General features: G+C 36.0%; 1 long non-coding RNA gene across 18 annotated transcripts in view; it reads left to right on the top strand.

Moving 5' to 3' along the window:
• LOC113688306 (uncharacterized) overlaps nt 1–23707 on the top strand; it is a 46208-nt gene that overhangs the window by 10646 nt on the left and 11855 nt on the right. For 12 of the 18 annotated variants that reach the window (XR_011814261.1, XR_011814244.1, XR_011814257.1 and 9 more), the window contains exons 4-8: nt 327–4543; nt 5065–9281; nt 9803–14019; nt 14541–18757; nt 19279–23495. This is a non-coding gene — a long non-coding RNA (uncharacterized lncRNA). Of the gene's footprint in view, nt 1–121; nt 4544–5064; nt 9282–9597; nt 14020–14335; nt 18758–19278; nt 23496–23707 lie in introns of all 18 variants that reach the window. The other 6 variants (XR_011814255.1, XR_011814248.1, XR_011814254.1 and 3 more) reach the window with 6 other exon arrangements.

Raw genomic sequence — 23707 nt, 5'->3', positions numbered from 1 at the left:
AGTCGGTGAAATTTTGGTGCCTATTTGCTGTTCGACGAAATGCCTAACCGAAAGTCCTGCTTTGAAGATGATTTTTGCTTGCGTTTTGCGTTGTTCTTATCCCAGAAATTTTGTTTACCAGAGTTGGGTAGTTGAAGTTTTTGGTAATTATGCTAGAGGTTGGGTTTTGTTTTTGCTAAGATGGCATGCTGTAGCTCCCTGCTTTTCCCTTGTGGTTGTGCAATCAGCCACGGATTTAAGGGGGGGCTGGTGGGGGCTTAAGCCCCCCCCAAGCCGCCGGAAAACCCCCTATAATCAAACGCTAAGGCTTACTCTGCCTATCTCAGTCGATCTCAAGGACACCGCCATCCCCGACTGCCTCCAGTCCTGCTGCCAGAAGAGCACCGCCGCTAGCAGTCCACCGTAAGTTATCCCTTTCATTTGTATTTCATTTTTTTTCCTTGATCACAAGTTTTGGAAAGTTTTTCAAATGGGTCTGCCATGACTTGGTTGTTGCGTTTCCCCTGTTGATGGCCCATAATTTTATGATTATACGTGTTTTATGTGTTGATTTGGTTGGATTTTCTTGGGATTTCTGATAATTTTGGGTGCTGCTTTACATCAATTGAGCGAGAGATTAGCTAAAATTTCTTATGCTCATGTGGTGTTTGACGAAATACCTAACCGACAGTCTTGCTTGAAGACGATTTTGCTTGCATTTTGCGTGTTCTTATCCCAGAAATTTTGTTTACTAGAGTTGGGTAGTTGACGTTTTTGGCAATTATGCAAGAGGTTGGGTTTTGATGGTATGCTGTAGCTCCCTGCTTTTCCCTTGTGGTTGTGCAATAGATTTGAAATGATGAATTAGAAGAAAGCCACGGTTGGGAATAAAATTATTGCAGAGAATATTTGTTGCTCAAAAGAAAAGTTTCTCATGGCTTTGTATGTTCTTTTCAAAGGATTCTACACTTAGCATGTGAATAAGTTGACCCGTATCAATTTCCCTTTAGTAGAATATGTTTTTCAGTTTGGCTATTGTTGTTTCATTTCTGCCATTTTTGAATGAAAGCTGTTAGTTTCCTTCATCCGATGATCTGCGAGGCTGTTTTGCTGTGAATACTGAGTTTTTATTGCAAGATTATGGTTGTGCCTAAGATTTTTATCTTGTGAGTTTGTTTGAAGTTATGGCAGAGCTCTAAGCCATTTTGGTTGCATTTTGATGAGCATCAAATCTGCAGCAGAATAAAATTTTTGCAGTCCTCTTTGCTGTTTTCTTTTTTCTGCAATTGCTCACCAAGTTTCAGCCATCCAACCTGCTGATTGGTCTTATATTGAAAATGTGGATTAGATAAGTGGTGTTGGATTAGCATGTTTAGTATTTTGTTCAAATTCAAGATCTGATCTTTAGCATGTTTTCTTGAATGTTTTGGTTCGGCACTTCAAACAAGAGTTAAACATTTTCGCTGCATTTTTGTTTTGTTATTTTGAAAACCACTGCTACCCCTTTGTTTTTGCTAGCTGTCACCAAACCAGATTTTCTGATTTGATCTTGCAACAAAAGGGTAATATTTGACTTTCTAACTCGTCACAAACCTCTAATGGGAGCCAACTCATTTGTGACAACTTAGAAAAGTCGTCACTAGTAAATTCCCGCCAAGATTTAGCAAGAGCGCGGGAGTGTTTGGAACACACAATAGTGACGACATTAAAAACATCATCACTATTGCTTGGCCTAGTTACGGACAACTTTTTGTTGTCGTCACTGATCACTAAAAAAAAGGTTATTAGTGACAACATTCTCTAGTGATGACAATAAGTCGTCACAAAAGGGGTTTCTTTAGTCGCGACACCTAAAGTTGTCACAATTGCATCAAAGCAACTAAATGTTTAGTGACGACCCGTTATTTTCGTCACAAACTACATTGCAAGAAATATGGTCATTAGTGACAACATTTTTTAGTGACGACAAAAGTCGTCACAAAAAGTGGTTATTTAGTGACGACAAGGAAAGTTGTCATAATTGCTCAAAGCAACTAAGTCTTCAGTGACAACCTTGAAAAAGTTGTCACTAAAATGATCTATATAGTGACAACTTCTAATATCGTCACTGTCACTCTACCGATTCGGATTTAGTGACAAGAATTAATCGTCACTGTTTAAAGTACTTATTTCTAAGTCACTTTCATTAATTCTACTGTGCCACCCTAACTTTTGCGATTTAGCCCCAAATGTTGTAATAAATTTCATTAATTCCATTATGATACCTTAACTTTTTCAATTTAGCCCCATATGTAGTACACCGATTTCATTAATTCTATTATTACTCCCTAACTTTTGTAATTTAGCCCCATATGTAATTCACCAATTTCATTAATTCTACTATGGCACTCTAACTTTTGCAATTTAACCCCCATATGTAATACACCAATTTTATTATTTCTATTATGGCACCCTAGCTTTTACAATTTAGCCCCTATTTTTTTATTAGGAAATTGCGAATGGTATCTTGATAAACTATGCATAAATATTTTATAATTTTCTCAAACTTAAGTAATAATTTGTTATAAATTCTAAAGATATATCTTTCATTACAATAGTTATAAGGCAGACAGGTCTTTTTATCAATGGAATAAGAAATTTATGGCAGATTTATCCTTTGTGCTACATGCCAAGTAGTATTAGCAAAGGAATAACAAAGTACTACAAAGCAATTAACAAAATATCTGTAATTTATACACATTTTGCAACTACTACTTTGTGTTTTCTCTGTAATGAATTTTTTAACTATTGAGAACTTAAGTTTTGTCTTGCAAATCTATACTAGTACAATAATTTTAAACAAAATTAAACATTAAAATAAATGTTTGAAAAAGAACAAAAGTACATTTATCACTTGCAGTAATGTAACAAAATTTTCTCAACCATTATCAATATTTTCACAAAAGTATTAAAAACTAGCAATTGACAATATTAAAAACTAGCAATTTAATTAGTGATGACTTTTCTTGTCATTATAATCTTGAATAAATTAGTGATAACATTATGTCATCACTAAATTTTCTTTGATTTTGACTTAACAATAATGTCTTATTAATAGCATTTGATTATTTTTAATAAAAGTCTGTTATAACCATAGAATTTGACTTTCGTTATTTTCAATTAATGATGTACTTTAGTGCTGCAATTATAAAAAATTGCAGGGCTAAAATATTTGCAAATTATAAAAGTATATTTTCACTTATATGTAATTAACAAATTTTGCCACCTATATTGACGAAAATTTGTGTTTTTGTACTAAAAAATAAAGAATAATACTATAGCAATAAAATCTATGCTTCAAACCAAATTAAAAATAAAAAAAAAACATGATGATTGGTCTCAAATGTTGGGAAAATGATTATTTTTATTGAAACTATGTGTAGACACCAAATTTTTGTTTTTTTAATTTTATTTTGTTTAATTAATTTAATAGGTTTATTTGTTTCAATTCTAGGGCTTTTATTTTTATTTTTATTTTATTTTATTTTATTTTGCTCTAATTCATTTTATTTTATTATTTATTTTTGTCTCGTACTAAAAAAAAAGAGAAAAAGAAAAAGCAAAAAAAAAATAATGACAAATGGGGATCATGGATAGAGACAAGTGTCCCTTTTTGCATTTGACAACACCTCACCTCACCTAGATGGTGAGGTGTCTAGACACTTGTAGGATAGATATTTTGAAAAGGAAAAGAAAGAGAAGAAAAGGGCAACGGGGCTTGAAAAAAAAAGGCAAGACAAAGAGGAGGGTTTGGCGGCTGAGTAGGGGGGGAACCTGGTTGGTGGCCGAAAAGAGAAAAAAGAAAGGAGAGAACCGAGAGGGGAGGACGGCTGGAAAAAACAGAGTAAAAGAAAAACCAAGGGGGTGGCGGATGAAAAGGAACCGTGGAAAACGAAAAGGAAAAAAAGGAGGTGCTTCATCGGAGGCTAAAGAAAAAGAAAGAGAAAGATTGAAAGGAAAAAATGGGAAGTTTAGCGGCTGAAGGCTGAGGAGAGGCTTCGGCTGAGTGAAGGGAAAAGGACGGAGAGGGAAGCTCAACGAAAACAAAAAACAGAGAAAAGGAAAAGAGGGTGGCGGCTGACGGGCAGAGGAGGAAAAAAGAGCAAAAACGCAAGGGGAAAACAGAGGGGCTGAGAACAAGGAGAAGAAAAAGGAGAGAACCGAGAGGGGGGCTTCGGTGGGGAAAAACAGAGAAGGCCGAGAGAGGTTTGGGCTAAAAAGAACAAAGCAAAGGAAAGACAAGGGGCGGCGGAACAAAGCAGAAAACTAAGAGGAAAATGGACTGCTAGGGTTAGAGAAAAGGGAGACGCGAAAGTGAAAGGGAGAACTTCGGGGAGTTTCTGAGAGGAAGACAAGAGCAGGAACCAGAACAAGAGGAAGAAAGAAGCTTCGGGCTAGGGAAAAATCAAAACGGAGGCAGAGGAGAGTAAGAACCAGAATCACCACTGCCGTCGACCACCGCCAGCGCCGCCACTTCACCGAATCCACCATCATCACCGGCCAATTTTCATCAAGCAAGAGCACGGTAAGCTGTCTTTTCTTCTTTAAAACTTCAGTTTTGTTCAAGCCTTTGAAACAGGCTGCCGTGACTGTGTTTGGTTGCAATTTTCGGTTGTTTGTTCATGATTTTTTAATACGCATGCTATATGTGTTAATTGGACTGTTTGCTGTGTTTCTGGCAAACTTTTGGGGCTGAAAATGACCTTAATTGAGCAAAAAAAGTCGGTGAAATTTTGGTGCCTATTTGCTGTTCGACGAAATGCCTAACCGAAAGTCCTGCTTTGAAGATGATTTTTGCTTGCGTTTTGCGTTGTTCTTATCCCAGAAATTTTGTTTACCAGAGTTGGGTAGTTGAAGTTTTTGGTAATTATGCTAGAGGTTGGGTTTTGTTTTTGCTAAGATGGCATGCTGTAGCTCCCTGCTTTTCCCTTGTGGTTGTGCAATCAGCCACGGATTTAAGGGGGGGCTGGTGGGGGCTTAAGCCCCCCCCAAGCCGCCGGAAAACCCCCTATAATCAAACGCTAAGGCTTACTCTGCCTATCTAAGTCGATCTCAAGGACACCGCCATCCCCGACTGCCTCCAGTCCTGCTGCCAGAAGAGCACCGCCGCTAGCAGTCCACCGTAAGTTATCCCTTTCATTTGTATTTCATTTTTTTTCCTTGATCACAAGTTTTGGAAAGTTTTTCAAATGGGTCTGCCATGACTTGGTTGTTGCGTTTCCCCTGTTGATGGCCCATAATTTTATGATTATACGTGTTTTATGTGTTGATTTGGTTGGATTTTCTTGGGATTTCTGATAATTTTGGGTGCTGCTTTACATCAATTGAGCGAGAGATTAGCTAAAATTTCTTATGCTCATGTGGTGTTTGACGAAATACCTAACCGACAGTCTTGCTTGAAGACGATTTTGCTTGCATTTTGCGTGTTCTTATCCCAGAAATTTTGTTTACTAGAGTTGGGTAGTTGACGTTTTTGGCAATTATGCAAGAGGTTGGGTTTTGATGGTATGCTGTAGCTCCCTGCTTTTCCCTTGTGGTTGTGCAATAGATTTGAAATGATGAATTAGAAGAAAGCCACGGTTGGGAATAAAATTATTGCAGAGAATATTTGTTGCTCAAAAGAAAAGTTTCTCATGGCTTTGTATGTTCTTTTCAAAGGATTCTACACTTAGCATGTGAATAAGTTGACCCGTATCAATTTCCCTTTAGTAGAATATGTTTTTCAGTTTGGCTATTGTTGTTTCATTTCTGCCATTTTTGAATGAAAGCTGTTAGTTTCCTTCATCCGATGATCTGCGAGGCTGTTTTGCTGTGAATACTGAGTTTTTATTGCAAGATTATGGTTGTGCCTAAGATTTTTATCTTGTGAGTTTGTTTGAAGTTATGGCAGAGCTCTAAGCCATTTTGGTTGCATTTTGATGAGCATCAAATCTGCAGCAGAATAAAATTTTTGCAGTCCTCTTTGCTGTTTTCTTTTTTCTGCAATTGCTCACCAAGTTTCAGCCATCCAACCTGCTGATTGGTCTTATATTGAAAATGTGGATTAGATAAGTGGTGTTGGATTAGCATGTTTAGTATTTTGTTCAAATTCAAGATCTGATCTTTAGCATGTTTTCTTGAATGTTTTGGTTCGGCACTTCAAACAAGAGTTAAACATTTTCGCTGCATTTTTGTTTTGTTATTTTGAAAACCACTGCTACCCCTTTGTTTTTGCTAGCTGTCACCAAACCAGATTTTCTGATTTGATCTTGCAACAAAAGGGTAATATTTGACTTTCTAACTCGTCACAAACCTCTAATGGGAGCCAACTCATTTGTGACAACTTAGAAAAGTCGTCACTAGTAAATTCCCGCCAAGATTTAGCAAGAGCGCGGGAGTGTTTGGAACACACAATAGTGACGACATTAAAAACATCATCACTATTGCTTGGCCTAGTTACGGACAACTTTTTGTTGTCGTCACTGATCACTAAAAAAAAGGTTATTAGTGACAACATTCTCTAGTGATGACAATAAGTCGTCACAAAAGGGGTTTCTTTAGTCGCGACACCTAAAGTTGTCACAATTGCATCAAAGCAACTAAATGTTTAGTGACGACCCGTTATTTTCGTCACAAACTACATTGCAAGAAATATGGTCATTAGTGACAACATTTTTTAGTGACGACAAAAGTCGTCACAAAAAGTGGTTATTTAGTGACGACAAGGAAAGTTGTCATAATTGCTCAAAGCAACTAAGTCTTCAGTGACAACCTTGAAAAAGTTGTCACTAAAATGATCTATATAGTGACAACTTCTAATATCGTCACTGTCACTCTACCGATTCGGATTTAGTGACAAGAATTAATCGTCACTGTTTAAAGTACTTATTTCTAAGTCACTTTCATTAATTCTACTGTGCCACCCTAACTTTTGCGATTTAGCCCCAAATGTTGTAATAAATTTCATTAATTCCATTATGATACCTTAACTTTTTCAATTTAGCCCCATATGTAGTACACCGATTTCATTAATTCTATTATTACTCCCTAACTTTTGTAATTTAGCCCCATATGTAATTCACCAATTTCATTAATTCTACTATGGCACTCTAACTTTTGCAATTTAACCCCCATATGTAATACACCAATTTTATTATTTCTATTATGGCACCCTAGCTTTTACAATTTAGCCCCTATTTTTTTATTAGGAAATTGCGAATGGTATCTTGATAAACTATGCATAAATATTTTATAATTTTCTCAAACTTAAGTAATAATTTGTTATAAATTCTAAAGATATATCTTTCATTACAATAGTTATAAGGCAGACAGGTCTTTTTATCAATGGAATAAGAAATTTATGGCAGATTTATCCTTTGTGCTACATGCCAAGTAGTATTAGCAAAGGAATAACAAAGTACTACAAAGCAATTAACAAAATATCTGTAATTTATACACATTTTGCAACTACTACTTTGTGTTTTCTCTGTAATGAATTTTTTAACTATTGAGAACTTAAGTTTTGTCTTGCAAATCTATACTAGTACAATAATTTTAAACAAAATTAAACATTAAAATAAATGTTTGAAAAAGAACAAAAGTACATTTATCACTTGCAGTAATGTAACAAAATTTTCTCAACCATTATCAATATTTTCACAAAAGTATTAAAAACTAGCAATTGACAATATTAAAAACTAGCAATTTAATTAGTGATGACTTTTCTTGTCATTATAATCTTGAATAAATTAGTGATAACATTATGTCATCACTAAATTTTCTTTGATTTTGACTTAACAATAATGTCTTATTAATAGCATTTGATTATTTTTAATAAAAGTCTGTTATAACCATAGAATTTGACTTTCGTTATTTTCAATTAATGATGTACTTTAGTGCTGCAATTATAAAAAATTGCAGGGCTAAAATATTTGCAAATTATAAAAGTATATTTTCACTTATATGTAATTAACAAATTTTGCCACCTATATTGACGAAAATTTGTGTTTTTGTACTAAAAAATAAAGAATAATACTATAGCAATAAAATCTATGCTTCAAACCAAATTAAAAATAAAAAAAAAACATGATGATTGGTCTCAAATGTTGGGAAAATGATTATTTTTATTGAAACTATGTGTAGACACCAAATTTTTGTTTTTTTAATTTTATTTTGTTTAATTAATTTAATAGGTTTATTTGTTTCAATTCTAGGGCTTTTATTTTTATTTTTATTTTATTTTATTTTATTTTGCTCTAATTCATTTTATTTTATTATTTATTTTTGTCTCGTACTAAAAAAAAAGAGAAAAAGAAAAAGCAAAAAAAAAATAATGACAAATGGGGATCATGGATAGAGACAAGTGTCCCTTTTTGCATTTGACAACACCTCACCTCACCTAGATGGTGAGGTGTCTAGACACTTGTAGGATAGATATTTTGAAAAGGAAAAGAAAGAGAAGAAAAGGGCAACGGGGCTTGAAAAAAAAAGGCAAGACAAAGAGGAGGGTTTGGCGGCTGAGTAGGGGGGGAACCTGGTTGGTGGCCGAAAAGAGAAAAAAGAAAGGAGAGAACCGAGAGGGGAGGACGGCTGGAAAAAACAGAGTAAAAGAAAAACCAAGGGGGTGGCGGATGAAAAGGAACCGTGGAAAACGAAAAGGAAAAAAAGGAGGTGCTTCATCGGAGGCTAAAGAAAAAGAAAGAGAAAGATTGAAAGGAAAAAATGGGAAGTTTAGCGGCTGAAGGCTGAGGAGAGGCTTCGGCTGAGTGAAGGGAAAAGGACGGAGAGGGAAGCTCAACGAAAACAAAAAACAGAGAAAAGGAAAAGAGGGTGGCGGCTGACGGGCAGAGGAGGAAAAAAGAGCAAAAACGCAAGGGGAAAACAGAGGGGCTGAGAACAAGGAGAAGAAAAAGGAGAGAACCGAGAGGGGGGCTTCGGTGGGGAAAAACAGAGAAGGCCGAGAGAGGTTTGGGCTAAAAAGAACAAAGCAAAGGAAAGACAAGGGGCGGCGGAACAAAGCAGAAAACTAAGAGGAAAATGGACTGCTAGGGTTAGAGAAAAGGGAGACGCGAAAGTGAAAGGGAGAACTTCGGGGAGTTTCTGAGAGGAAGACAAGAGCAGGAACCAGAACAAGAGGAAGAAAGAAGCTTCGGGCTAGGGAAAAATCAAAACGGAGGCAGAGGAGAGTAAGAACCAGAATCACCACTGCCGTCGACCACCGCCAGCGCCGCCACTTCACCGAATCCACCATCATCACCGGCCAATTTTCATCAAGCAAGAGCACGGTAAGCTGTCTTTTCTTCTTTAAAACTTCAGTTTTGTTCAAGCCTTTGAAACAGGCTGCCGTGACTGTGTTTGGTTGCAATTTTCGGTTGTTTGTTCATGATTTTTTAATACGCATGCTATATGTGTTAATTGGACTGTTTGCTGTGTTTCTGGCAAACTTTTGGGGCTGAAAATGACCTTAATTGAGCAAAAAAAGTCGGTGAAATTTTGGTGCCTATTTGCTGTTCGACGAAATGCCTAACCGAAAGTCCTGCTTTGAAGATGATTTTTGCTTGCGTTTTGCGTTGTTCTTATCCCAGAAATTTTGTTTACCAGAGTTGGGTAGTTGAAGTTTTTGGTAATTATGCTAGAGGTTGGGTTTTGTTTTTGCTAAGATGGCATGCTGTAGCTCCCTGCTTTTCCCTTGTGGTTGTGCAATCAGCCACGGATTTAAGGGGGGGCTGGTGGGGGCTTAAGCCCCCCCCAAGCCGCCGGAAAACCCCCTATAATCAAACGCTAAGGCTTACTCTGCCTATCTCAGTCGATCTCAAGGACACCGCCATCCCCGACTGCCTCCAGTCCTGCTGCCAGAAGAGCACCGCCGCTAGCAGTCCACCGTAAGTTATCCCTTTCATTTGTATTTCATTTTTTTTCCTTGATCACAAGTTTTGGAAAGTTTTTCAAATGGGTCTGCCATGACTTGGTTGTTGCGTTTCCCCTGTTGATGGCCCATAATTTTATGATTATACGTGTTTTATGTGTTGATTTGGTTGGATTTTCTTGGGATTTCTGATAATTTTGGGTGCTGCTTTACATCAATTGAGCGAGAGATTAGCTAAAATTTCTTATGCTCATGTGGTGTTTGACGAAATACCTAACCGACAGTCTTGCTTGAAGACGATTTTGCTTGCATTTTGCGTGTTCTTATCCCAGAAATTTTGTTTACTAGAGTTGGGTAGTTGACGTTTTTGGCAATTATGCAAGAGGTTGGGTTTTGATGGTATGCTGTAGCTCCCTGCTTTTCCCTTGTGGTTGTGCAATAGATTTGAAATGATGAATTAGAAGAAAGCCACGGTTGGGAATAAAATTATTGCAGAGAATATTTGTTGCTCAAAAGAAAAGTTTCTCATGGCTTTGTATGTTCTTTTCAAAGGATTCTACACTTAGCATGTGAATAAGTTGACCCGTATCAATTTCCCTTTAGTAGAATATGTTTTTCAGTTTGGCTATTGTTGTTTCATTTCTGCCATTTTTGAATGAAAGCTGTTAGTTTCCTTCATCCGATGATCTGCGAGGCTGTTTTGCTGTGAATACTGAGTTTTTATTGCAAGATTATGGTTGTGCCTAAGATTTTTATCTTGTGAGTTTGTTTGAAGTTATGGCAGAGCTCTAAGCCATTTTGGTTGCATTTTGATGAGCATCAAATCTGCAGCAGAATAAAATTTTTGCAGTCCTCTTTGCTGTTTTCTTTTTTCTGCAATTGCTCACCAAGTTTCAGCCATCCAACCTGCTGATTGGTCTTATATTGAAAATGTGGATTAGATAAGTGGTGTTGGATTAGCATGTTTAGTATTTTGTTCAAATTCAAGATCTGATCTTTAGCATGTTTTCTTGAATGTTTTGGTTCGGCACTTCAAACAAGAGTTAAACATTTTCGCTGCATTTTTGTTTTGTTATTTTGAAAACCACTGCTACCCCTTTGTTTTTGCTAGCTGTCACCAAACCAGATTTTCTGATTTGATCTTGCAACAAAAGGGTAATATTTGACTTTCTAACTCGTCACAAACCTCTAATGGGAGCCAACTCATTTGTGACAACTTAGAAAAGTCGTCACTAGTAAATTCCCGCCAAGATTTAGCAAGAGCGCGGGAGTGTTTGGAACACACAATAGTGACGACATTAAAAACATCATCACTATTGCTTGGCCTAGTTACGGACAACTTTTTGTTGTCGTCACTGATCACTAAAAAAAAGGTTATTAGTGACAACATTCTCTAGTGATGACAATAAGTCGTCACAAAAGGGGTTTCTTTAGTCGCGACACCTAAAGTTGTCACAATTGCATCAAAGCAACTAAATGTTTAGTGACGACCCGTTATTTTCGTCACAAACTACATTGCAAGAAATATGGTCATTAGTGACAACATTTTTTAGTGACGACAAAAGTCGTCACAAAAAGTGGTTATTTAGTGACGACAAGGAAAGTTGTCATAATTGCTCAAAGCAACTAAGTCTTCAGTGACAACCTTGAAAAAGTTGTCACTAAAATGATCTATATAGTGACAACTTCTAATATCGTCACTGTCACTCTACCGATTCGGATTTAGTGACAAGAATTAATCGTCACTGTTTAAAGTACTTATTTCTAAGTCACTTTCATTAATTCTACTGTGCCACCCTAACTTTTGCGATTTAGCCCCAAATGTTGTAATAAATTTCATTAATTCCATTATGATACCTTAACTTTTTCAATTTAGCCCCATATGTAGTACACCGATTTCATTAATTCTATTATTACTCCCTAACTTTTGTAATTTAGCCCCATATGTAATTCACCAATTTCATTAATTCTACTATGGCACTCTAACTTTTGCAATTTAACCCCCATATGTAATACACCAATTTTATTATTTCTATTATGGCACCCTAGCTTTTACAATTTAGCCCCTATTTTTTTATTAGGAAATTGCGAATGGTATCTTGATAAACTATGCATAAATATTTTATAATTTTCTCAAACTTAAGTAATAATTTGTTATAAATTCTAAAGATATATCTTTCATTACAATAGTTATAAGGCAGACAGGTCTTTTTATCAATGGAATAAGAAATTTATGGCAGATTTATCCTTTGTGCTACATGCCAAGTAGTATTAGCAAAGGAATAACAAAGTACTACAAAGCAATTAACAAAATATCTGTAATTTATACACATTTTGCAACTACTACTTTGTGTTTTCTCTGTAATGAATTTTTTAACTATTGAGAACTTAAGTTTTGTCTTGCAAATCTATACTAGTACAATAATTTTAAACAAAATTAAACATTAAAATAAATGTTTGAAAAAGAACAAAAGTACATTTATCACTTGCAGTAATGTAACAAAATTTTCTCAACCATTATCAATATTTTCACAAAAGTATTAAAAACTAGCAATTGACAATATTAAAAACTAGCAATTTAATTAGTGATGACTTTTCTTGTCATTATAATCTTGAATAAATTAGTGATAACATTATGTCATCACTAAATTTTCTTTGATTTTGACTTAACAATAATGTCTTATTAATAGCATTTGATTATTTTTAATAAAAGTCTGTTATAACCATAGAATTTGACTTTCGTTATTTTCAATTAATGATGTACTTTAGTGCTGCAATTATAAAAAATTGCAGGGCTAAAATATTTGCAAATTATAAAAGTATATTTTCACTTATATGTAATTAACAAATTTTGCCACCTATATTGACGAAAATTTGTGTTTTTGTACTAAAAAATAAAGAATAATACTATAGCAATAAAATCTATGCTTCAAACCAAATTAAAAATAAAAAAAAAACATGATGATTGGTCTCAAATGTTGGGAAAATGATTATTTTTATTGAAACTATGTGTAGACACCAAATTTTTGTTTTTTTAATTTTATTTTGTTTAATTAATTTAATAGGTTTATTTGTTTCAATTCTAGGGCTTTTATTTTTATTTTTATTTTATTTTATTTTATTTTGCTCTAATTCATTTTATTTTATTATTTATTTTTGTCTCGTACTAAAAAAAAAGAGAAAAAGAAAAAGCAAAAAAAAAATAATGACAAATGGGGATCATGGATAGAGACAAGTGTCCCTTTTTGCATTTGACAACACCTCACCTCACCTAGATGGTGAGGTGTCTAGACACTTGTAGGATAGATATTTTGAAAAGGAAAAGAAAGAGAAGAAAAGGGCAACGGGGCTTGAAAAAAAAAGGCAAGACAAAGAGGAGGGTTTGGCGGCTGAGTAGGGGGGGAACCTGGTTGGTGGCCGAAAAGAGAAAAAAGAAAGGAGAGAACCGAGAGGGGAGGACGGCTGGAAAAAACAGAGTAAAAGAAAAACCAAGGGGGTGGCGGATGAAAAGGAACCGTGGAAAACGAAAAGGAAAAAAAGGAGGTGCTTCATCGGAGGCTAAAGAAAAAGAAAGAGAAAGATTGAAAGGAAAAAATGGGAAGTTTAGCGGCTGAAGGCTGAGGAGAGGCTTCGGCTGAGTGAAGGGAAAAGGACGGAGAGGGAAGCTCAACGAAAACAAAAAACAGAGAAAAGGAAAAGAGGGTGGCGGCTGACGGGCAGAGGAGGAAAAAAGAGCAAAAACGCAAGGGGAAAACAGAGGGGCTGAGAACAAGGAGAAGAAAAAGGAGAGAACCGAGAGGGGGGCTTCGGTGGGGAAAAACAGAGAAGGCCGAGAGAGGTTTGGGCTAAAAAGAACAAAGCAAAGGAAAGACAAGGGGCGGCGGAACAAAGCAGAAAACTAAGAGGAAAATGGACTGCTAGGGTTAGAGAAAAGGGAGACGCGAAAGTGAAAGGGAGAACTTCGGGGAGTTTCTGAGAGGAAGACAAGAGCAGGAACCAGAACAAGAGGAAGAAAGAAGCTTCGGGCTAGGGAAAAATCAAAACGGAGGCAGAGGAGAGTAAGAACCAGAATCACCACTGCCGTCGACCACCGCCAGCGCCGCCACTTCACCGAATCCACCATCATCACCGGCCAATTTTCATCAAGCAAGAGCACGGTAAGCTGTCTTTTCTTCTTTAAAACTTCAGTTTTGTTCAAGCCTTTGAAACAGGCTGCCGTGACTGTGTTTGGTTGCAATTTTCGGTTGTTTGTTCATGATTTTTTAATACGCATGCTATATGTGTTAATTGGACTGTTTGCTGTGTTTCTGGCAAACTTTTGGGGCTGAAAATGACCTTAATTGAGCAAAAAAAGTCGGTGAAATTTTGGTGCCTATTTGCTGTTCGACGAAATGCCTAACCGAAAGTCCTGCTTTGAAGATGATTTTTGCTTGCGTTTTGCGTTGTTCTTATCCCAGAAATTTTGTTTACCAGAGTTGGGTAGTTGAAGTTTTTGGTAATTATGCTAGAGGTTGGGTTTTGTTTTTGCTAAGATGGCATGCTGTAGCTCCCTGCTTTTCCCTTGTGGTTGTGCAATCAGCCACGGATTTAAGGGGGGGCTGGTGGGGGCTTAAGCCCCCCCCAAGCCGCCGGAAAACCCCCTATAATCAAACGCTAAGGCTTACTCTGCCTATCTCAGTCGATCTCAAGGACACCGCCATCCCCGACTGCCTCCAGTCCTGCTGCCAGAAGAGCACCGCCGCTAGCAGTCCACCGTAAGTTATCCCTTTCATTTGTATTTCATTTTTTTTCCTTGATCACAAGTTTTGGAAAGTTTTTCAAATGGGTCTGCCATGACTTGGTTGTTGCGTTTCCCCTGTTGATGGCCCATAATTTTATGATTATACGTGTTTTATGTGTTGATTTGGTTGGATTTTCTTGGGATTTCTGATAATTTTGGGTGCTGCTTTACATCAATTGAGCGAGAGATTAGCTAAAATTTCTTATGCTCATGTGGTGTTTGACGAAATACCTAACCGACAGTCTTGCTTGAAGACGATTTTGCTTGCATTTTGCGTGTTCTTATCCCAGAAATTTTGTTTACTAGAGTTGGGTAGTTGACGTTTTTGGCAATTATGCAAGAGGTTGGGTTTTGATGGTATGCTGTAGCTCCCTGCTTTTCCCTTGTGGTTGTGCAATAGATTTGAAATGATGAATTAGAAGAAAGCCACGGTTGGGAATAAAATTATTGCAGAGAATATTTGTTGCTCAAAAGAAAAGTTTCTCATGGCTTTGTATGTTCTTTTCAAAGGATTCTACACTTAGCATGTGAATAAGTTGACCCGTATCAATTTCCCTTTAGTAGAATATGTTTTTCAGTTTGGCTATTGTTGTTTCATTTCTGCCATTTTTGAATGAAAGCTGTTAGTTTCCTTCATCCGATGATCTGCGAGGCTGTTTTGCTGTGAATACTGAGTTTTTATTGCAAGATTATGGTTGTGCCTAAGATTTTTATCTTGTGAGTTTGTTTGAAGTTATGGCAGAGCTCTAAGCCATTTTGGTTGCATTTTGATGAGCATCAAATCTGCAGCAGAATAAAATTTTTGCAGTCCTCTTTGCTGTTTTCTTTTTTCTGCAATTGCTCACCAAGTTTCAGCCATCCAACCTGCTGATTGGTCTTATATTGAAAAGGTGGATTAGATAAGTGGTGTTGGATTAGCATGTTTAGTATTTTGTTCAAATTCAAGATCTGATCTTTAGCATGTTTTCTTGAATGTTTTGGTTCGGCACTTCAAACAAGAGTTAAACATTTTCGCTGCATTTTTGTTTTGTTATTTTGAAAACCACTGCTACCCCTTTGTTTTTGCTAGCTGTCACCAAACCAGATTTTCTGATTTGATCTTGCAACAAAAGGGTAATATTTGACTTTCTAACTCGTCACAAACCTCTAATGGGAGCCAACTCATTTGTGACAACTTAGAAAAGTCGTCACTAGTAAATTCCCGCCAAGATTTAGCAAGAGCGCGGGAGTGTTTGGAACACACAATAGTGACGACATTAAAAACATCATCACTATTGCTTGGCCTAGTTACGGACAACTTTTTGTTGTCGTCACTGATCACTAAAAAAAAGGTTATTAGTGACAACATTCTCTAGTGATGACAATAAGTCGTCACAAAAGGGGTTTCTTTAGTCGCGACACCTAAAGTTGTCACAATTGCATCAAAGCAACTAAATGTTTAGTGACGACCCGTTATTTTCGTCACAAACTACATTGCAAGAAATATGGTCATTAGTGACAACATTTTTTAGTGACGACAAAAGTCGTCACAAAAAGTGGTTATTTAGTGACGACAAGGAAAGTTGTCATAATTGCTCAAAGCAACTAAGTCTTCAGTGACAACCTTGAAAAAGTTGTCACTAAAATGATCTATATAGTGACAACTTCTAATATCGTCACTGTCACTCTACCGATTCGGATTTAGTGACAAGAATTAATCGTCACTGTTTAAAGTACTTATTTCTAAGTCACTTTCATTAATTCTACTGTGCCACCCTAACTTTTGCGATTTAGCCCCAAATGTTGTAATAAATTTCATTAATTCCATTATGATACCTTAACTTTTTCAATTTAGCCCCATATGTAGTACACCGATTTCATTAATTCTATTATTACTCCCTAACTTTTGTAATTTAGCCCCATATGTAATTCACCAATTTCATTAATTCTACTATGGCACTCTAACTTTTGCAATTTAACCCCCATATGTAATACACCAATTTTATTATTTCTATTATGGCACCCTAGCTTTTACAATTTAGCCCCTATTTTTTTATTAGGAAATTGCGAATGGTATCTTGATAAACTATGCATAAATATTTTATAATTTTCTCAAACTTAAGTAATAATTTGTTATAAATTCTAAAGATATATCTTTCATTACAATAGTTATAAGGCAGACAGGTCTTTTTATCAATGGAATAAGAAATTTATGGCAGATTTATCCTTTGTGCTACATGCCAAGTAGTATTAGCAAAGGAATAACAAAGTACTACAAAGCAATTAACAAAATATCTGTAATTTATACACATTTTGCAACTACTACTTTGTGTTTTCTCTGTAATGAATTTTTTAACTATTGAGAACTTAAGTTTTGTCTTGCAAATCTATACTAGTACAATAATTTTAAACAAAATTAAACATTAAAATAAATGTTTGAAAAAGAACAAAAGTACATTTATCACTTGCAGTAATGTAACAAAATTTTCTCAACCATTATCAATATTTTCACAAAAGTATTAAAAACTAGCAATTGACAATATTAAAAACTAGCAATTTAATTAGTGATGACTTTTCTTGTCATTATAATCTTGAATAAATTAGTGATAACATTATGTCATCACTAAATTTTCTTTGATTTTGACTTAACAATAATGTCTTATTAATAGCATTTGATTATTTTTAATAAAAGTCTGTTATAACCATAGAATTTGACTTTCGTTATTTTCAATTAATGATGTACTTTAGTGCTGCAATTATAAAAAATTGCAGGGCTAAAATATTTGCAAATTATAAAAGTATATTTTCACTTATATGTAATTAACAAATTTTGCCACCTATATTGACGAAAATTTGTGTTTTTGTACTAAAAAATAAAGAATAATACTATAGCAATAAAATCTATGCTTCAAACCAAATTAAAAATAAAAAAAAAACATGATGATTGGTCTCAAATGTTGGGAAAATGATTATTTTTATTGAAACTATGTGTAGACACCAAATTTTTGTTTTTTTAATTTTATTTTGTTTAATTAATTTAATAGGTTTATTTGTTTCAATTCTAGGGCTTTTATTTTTATTTTTATTTTATTTTATTTTATTTTGCTCTAATTCATTTTATTTTATTATTTATTTTTGTCTCGTACTAAAAAAAAAGAGAAAAAGAAAAAGCAAAAAAAAAATAATGACAAATGGGGATCATGGATAGAGACAAGTGTCCCTTTTTGCATTTGACAACACCTCACCTCACCTAGATGGTGAGGTGTCTAGACACTTGTAGGATAGATATTTTGAAAAGGAAAAGAAAGAGAAGAAAAGGGCAACGGGGCTTGAAAAAAAAAGGCAAGACAAAGAGGAGGGTTTGGCGGCTGAGTAGGGGGGGAACCTGGTTGGTGGCCGAAAAGAGAAAAAAGAAAGGAGAGAACCGAGAGGGGAGGACGGCTGGAAAAAACAGAGTAAAAGAAAAACCAAGGGGGTGGCGGATGAAAAGGAACCGTGGAAAACGAAAAGGAAAAAAAGGAGGTGCTTCATCGGAGGCTAAAGAAAAAGAAAGAGAAAGATTGAAAGGAAAAAATGGGAAGTTTAGCGGCTGAAGGCTGAGGAGAGGCTTCGGCTGAGTGAAGGGAAAAGGACGGAGAGGGAAGCTCAACGAAAACAAAAAACAGAGAAAAGGAAAAGAGGGTGGCGGCTGACGGGCAGAGGAGGAAAAAAGAGCAAAAACGCAAGGGGAAAACAGAGGGGCTGAGAACAAGGAGAAGAAAAAGGAGAGAACCGAGAGGGGGGCTTCGGTGGGGAAAAACAGAGAAGGCCGAGAGAGGTTTGGGCTAAAAAGAACAAAGCAAAGGAAAGACAAGGGGCGGCGGAACAAAGCAGAAAACTAAGAGGAAAATGGACTGCTAGGGTTAGAGAAAAGGGAGACGCGAAAGTGAAAGGGAGAACTTCGGGGAGTTTCTGAGAGGAAGACAAGAGCAGGAACCAGAACAAGAGGAAGAAAGAAGCTTCGGGCTAGGGAAAAATCAAAACGGAGGCAGAGGAGAGTAAGAACCAGAATCACCACTGCCGTCGACCACCGCCAGCGCCGCCACTTCACCGAATCCACCATCATCACCGGCCAATTTTCATCAAGCAAGAGCACGGTAAGCTGTCTTTTCTTCTTTAAAACTTCAGTTTTGTTCAAGCCTTTGAAACAGGCTGCCGTGACTGTGTTTGGTTGCAATTTTCGGTTGTTTGTTCATGATTTTTTAATACGCATGCTATATGTGTTAATTGGACTGTTTGCTGTGTTTCTGGCAAACTTTTGGGGCTGAAAATGACCTTAATTGAGCAAAAAAAGTCGGTGAAATTTTGGTGCCTATTTGCTGTTCGACGAAATGCCTAACCGAAAGTCCTGCTTTGAAGATGATTTTTGCTTGCGTTTTGCGTTGTTCTTATCCCAGAAATTTTGTTTACCAGAGTTGGGTAGTTGAAGTTTTTGGTAATTATGCTAGAGGTTGGGTTTTGTTTTTGCTAAGATGGCATGCTGTAGCTCCCTGCTTTTCCCTTGTGGTTGTGCAATCAGCCACGGATTTAAGGGGGGGCTGGTGGGGGCTTAAGCCCCCCCCAAGCCGCCGGAAAACCCCCTATAATCAAACGCTAAGGCTTACTCTGCCTATCTAAGTCGATCTCAAGGACACCGCCATCCCCGACTGCCTCCAGTCCTGCTGCCAGAAGAGCACCGCCGCTAGCAGTCCACCGTAAGTTATCCCTTTCATTTGTATTTCATTTTTTTTCCTTGATCACAAGTTTTGGAAAGTTTTTCAAATGGGTCTGCCATGACTTGGTTGTTGCGTTTCCCCTGTTGATGGCCCATAATTTTATGATTATACGTGTTTTATGTGTTGATTTGGTTGGATTTTCTTGGGATTTCTGATAATTTTGGGTGCTGCTTTACATCAATTGAGCGAGAGATTAGCTAAAATTTCTTATGCTCATGTGGTGTTTGACGAAATACCTAACCGACAGTCTTGCTTGAAGACGATTTTGCTTGCATTTTGCGTGTTCTTATCCCAGAAATTTTGTTTACTAGAGTTGGGTAGTTGACGTTTTTGGCAATTATGCAAGAGGTTGGGTTTTGATGGTATGCTGTAGCTCCCTGCTTTTCCCTTGTGGTTGTGCAATAGATTTGAAATGATGAATTAGAAGAAAGCCACGGTTGGGAATAAAATTATTGCAGAGAATATTTGTTGCTCAAAAGAAAAGTTTCTCATGGCTTTGTATGTTCTTTTCAAAGGATTCTACACTTAGCATGTGAATAAGTTGACCCGTATCAATTTCCCTTTAGTAGAATATGTTTTTCAGTTTGGCTATTGTTGTTTCATTTCTGCCATTTTTGAATGAAAGCTGTTAGTTTCCTTCATCCGATGATCTGCGAGGCTGTTTTGCTGTGAATACTGAGTTTTTATTGCAAGATTATGGTTGTGCCTAAGATTTTTATCTTGTGAGTTTGTTTGAAGTTATGGCAGAGCTCTAAGCCATTTTGGTTGCATTTTGATGAGCATCAAATCTGCAGCAGAATAAAATTTTTGCAGTCCTCTTTGCTGTTTTCTTTTTTCTGCAATTGCTCACCAAGTTTCAGCCATCCAACCTGCTGATTGGTCTTATATTGAAAATGTGGATTAGATAAGTGGTGTTGGATTAGCATGTTTAGTATTTTGTTCAAATTCAAGATCTGATCTTTAGCATGTTTTCTTGAATGTTTTGGTTCGGCACTTCAAACAAGAGTTAAACATTTTCGCTGCATTTTTGTTTTGTTATTTTGAAAACCACTGCTACCCCTTTGTTTTTGCTAGCTGTCACCAAACCAGATTTTCTGATTTGATCTTGCAACAAAAGGGTAATATTTGACTTTCTAACTCGTCACAAACCTCTAATGGGAGCCAACTCATTTGTGACAACTTAGAAAAGTCGTCACTAGTAAATTCCCGCCAAGATTTAGCAAGAGCGCGGGAGTGTTTGGAACACACAATAGTGACGACATTAAAAACATCATCACTATTGCTTGGCCTAGTTACGGACAACTTTTTGTTGTCGTCACTGATCACTAAAAAAAAGGTTATTAGTGACAACATTCTCTAGTGATGACAATAAGTCGTCACAAAAGGGGTTTCTTTAGTCGCGACACCTAAAGTTGTCACAATTGCATCAAAGCAACTAAATGTTTAGTGACGACCCGTTATTTTCGTCACAAACTACATTGCAAGAAATATGGTCATTAGTGACAACATTTTTTAGTGACGACAAAAGTCGTCACAAAAAGTGGTTATTTAGTGACGACAAGGAAAGTTGTCATAATTGCTCAAAGCAACTAAGTCTTCAGTGACAACCTTGAAAAAGTTGTCACTAAAATGATCTATATAGTGACAACTTCTAATATCGTCACTGTCACTCTACCGATTCGGATTTAGTGACAAGAATTAATCGTCACTGTTTAAAGTACTTATTTCTAAGTCACTTTCATTAATTCTACTGTGCCACCCTAACTTTTGCGATTTAGCCCCAAATGTTGTAATAAATTTCATTAATTCCATTATGATACCTTAACTTTTTCAATTTAGCCCCATATGTAGTACACCGATTTCATTAATTCTATTATTACTCCCTAACTTTTGTAATTTAGCCCCATATGTAATTCACCAATTTCATTAATTCTACTATGGCACTCTAACTTTTGCAATTTAACCCCCATATGTAATACACCAATTTTATTATTTCTATTATGGCACCCTAGCTTTTACAATTTAGCCCCTATTTTTTTATTAGGAAATTGCGAATGGTATCTTGATAAACTATGCATAAATATTTTATAATTTTCTCAAACTTAAGTAATAATTTGTTATAAATTCTAAAGATATATCTTTCATTACAATAGTTATAAGGCAGACAGGTCTTTTTATCAATGGAATAAGAAATTTATGGCAGATTTATCCTTTGTGCTACATGCCAAGTAGTATTAGCAAAGGAATAACAAAGTACTACAAAGCAATTAACAAAATATCTGTAATTTATACACATTTTGCAACTACTACTTTGTGTTTTCTCTGTAATGAATTTTTTAACTATTGAGAACTTAAGTTTTGTCTTGCAAATCTATACTAGTACAATAATTTTAAACAAAATTAAACATTAAAATAAATGTTTGAAAAAGAACAAAAGTACATTTATCACTTGCAGTAATGTAACAAAATTTTCTCAACCATTATCAATATTTTCACAAAAGTATTAAAAACTAGCAATTGACAATATTAAAAACTAGCAATTTAATTAGTGATGACTTTTCTTGTCATTATAATCTTGAATAAATTAGTGATAACATTATGTCATCACTAAATTTTCTTTGATTTTGACTTAACAATAATGTCTTATTAATAGCATTTGATTATTTTTAATAAAAGTCTGTTATAACCATAGAATTTGACTTTCGTTATTTTCAATTAATGATGTACTTTAGTGCTGCAATTATAAAAAATTGCAGGGCTAAAATATTTGCAAATTATAAAAGTATATTTTCACTTATATGTAATTAACAAATTTTGCCACCTATATTGACGAAAATTTGTGTTTTTGTACTAAAAAATAAAGAATAATACTATAGCAATAAAATCTATGCTTCAAACCAAATTAAAAATAAAAAAAAAACATGATGATTGGTCTCAAATGTTGGGAAAATGATTATTTTTATTGAAACTATGTGTAGACACCAAATTTTTGTTTTTTTAATTTTATTTTGTTTAATTAATTTAATAGGTTTATTTGTTTCAATTCTAGGGCTTTTATTTTTATTTTTATTTTATTTTATTTTATTTTGCTCTAATTCATTTTATTTTATTATTTATTTTTGTCTCGTACTAAAAAAAAAGAGAAAAAGAAAAAGCAAAAAAAAAATAATGACAAATGGGGATCATGGATAGAGACAAGTGTCCCTTTTTGCATTTGACAACACCTCACCTCACCTAGATGGTGAGGTGTCTAGACACTTGTAGGATAGATATTTTGAAAAGGAAAAGAAAGAGAAGAAAAGGGCAACGGGGCTTGAAAAAAAAAGGCAAGACAAAGAGGAGGGTTTGGCGGCTGAGTAGGGGGGGAACCTGGTTGGTGGCCGAAAAGAGAAAAAAGAAAGGAGAGAACCGAGAGGGGAGGACGGCTGGAAAAAACAGAGTAAAAGAAAAACCAAGGGGGTGGCGGATGAAAAGGAACCGTGGAAAACGAAAAGGAAAAAAAGGAGGTGCTTCATCGGAGGCTAAAGAAAAAGAAAGAGAAAGATTGAAAGGAAAAAATGGGAAGTTTAGCGGCTGAAGGCTGAGGAGAGGCTTCGGCTGAGTGAAGGGAAAAGGACGGAGAGGGAAGCTCAACGAAAACAAAAAACAGAGAAAAGGAAAAGAGGGTGGCGGCTGACGGGCAGAGGAGGAAAAAAGAGCAAAAACGCAAGGGGAAAACAGAGGGGCTGAGAACAAGGAGAAGAAAAAGGAGAGAACCGAGAGGGGGGCTTCGGTGGGGAAAAACAGAGAAGGCCGAGAGAGGTTTGGGCTAAAAAGAACAAAGCAAAGGAAAGACAAGGGGCGGCGGAACAAAGCAGAAAACTAAGAGGAAAATGGACTGCTAGGGTTAGAGAAAAGGGAGACGCGAAAGTGAAAGGGAGAACTTCGGGGAGTTTCTGAGAGGAAGACAAGAGCAGGAACCAGAACAAGAGGAAGAAAGAAGCTTCGGGCTAGGGAAAAATCAAAACGGAGGCAGAGGAGAGTAAGAACCAGAATCACCACTGCCGTCGACCACCGCCAGCGCCGCCACTTCACCGAATCCACCATCATCACCGGCCAATTTTCATCAAGCAAGAGCACGGTAAGCTGTCTTTTCTTCTTTAAAACTTCAGTTTTGTTCAAGCCTTTGAAACAGGCTGCCGTGACTGTGTTTGGTTGCAATTTTCGGTTGTTTGTTCATGATTTTTTAATACGCATGCTATATGTGTTAATTGGACTGTTTGCTGTGTTTCTGGCAAACTTTTGGGGCTGAAAATGACCTTAATTGAGCAAAAAAAGTCGGTGAAATTTTGG

Source organism: Coffea arabica, chromosome 5e (assembly GCF_036785885.1).
Source record: "Coffea arabica cultivar ET-39 chromosome 5e, Coffea Arabica ET-39 HiFi, whole genome shotgun sequence".
Classification (NCBI taxonomy): domain Eukaryota; kingdom Viridiplantae; phylum Streptophyta; class Magnoliopsida; order Gentianales; family Rubiaceae; genus Coffea; species Coffea arabica.
The sequence above is the reverse complement of the archived record's forward strand: the minus strand, read 5'-3'. Positions and strand labels throughout refer to the sequence as shown.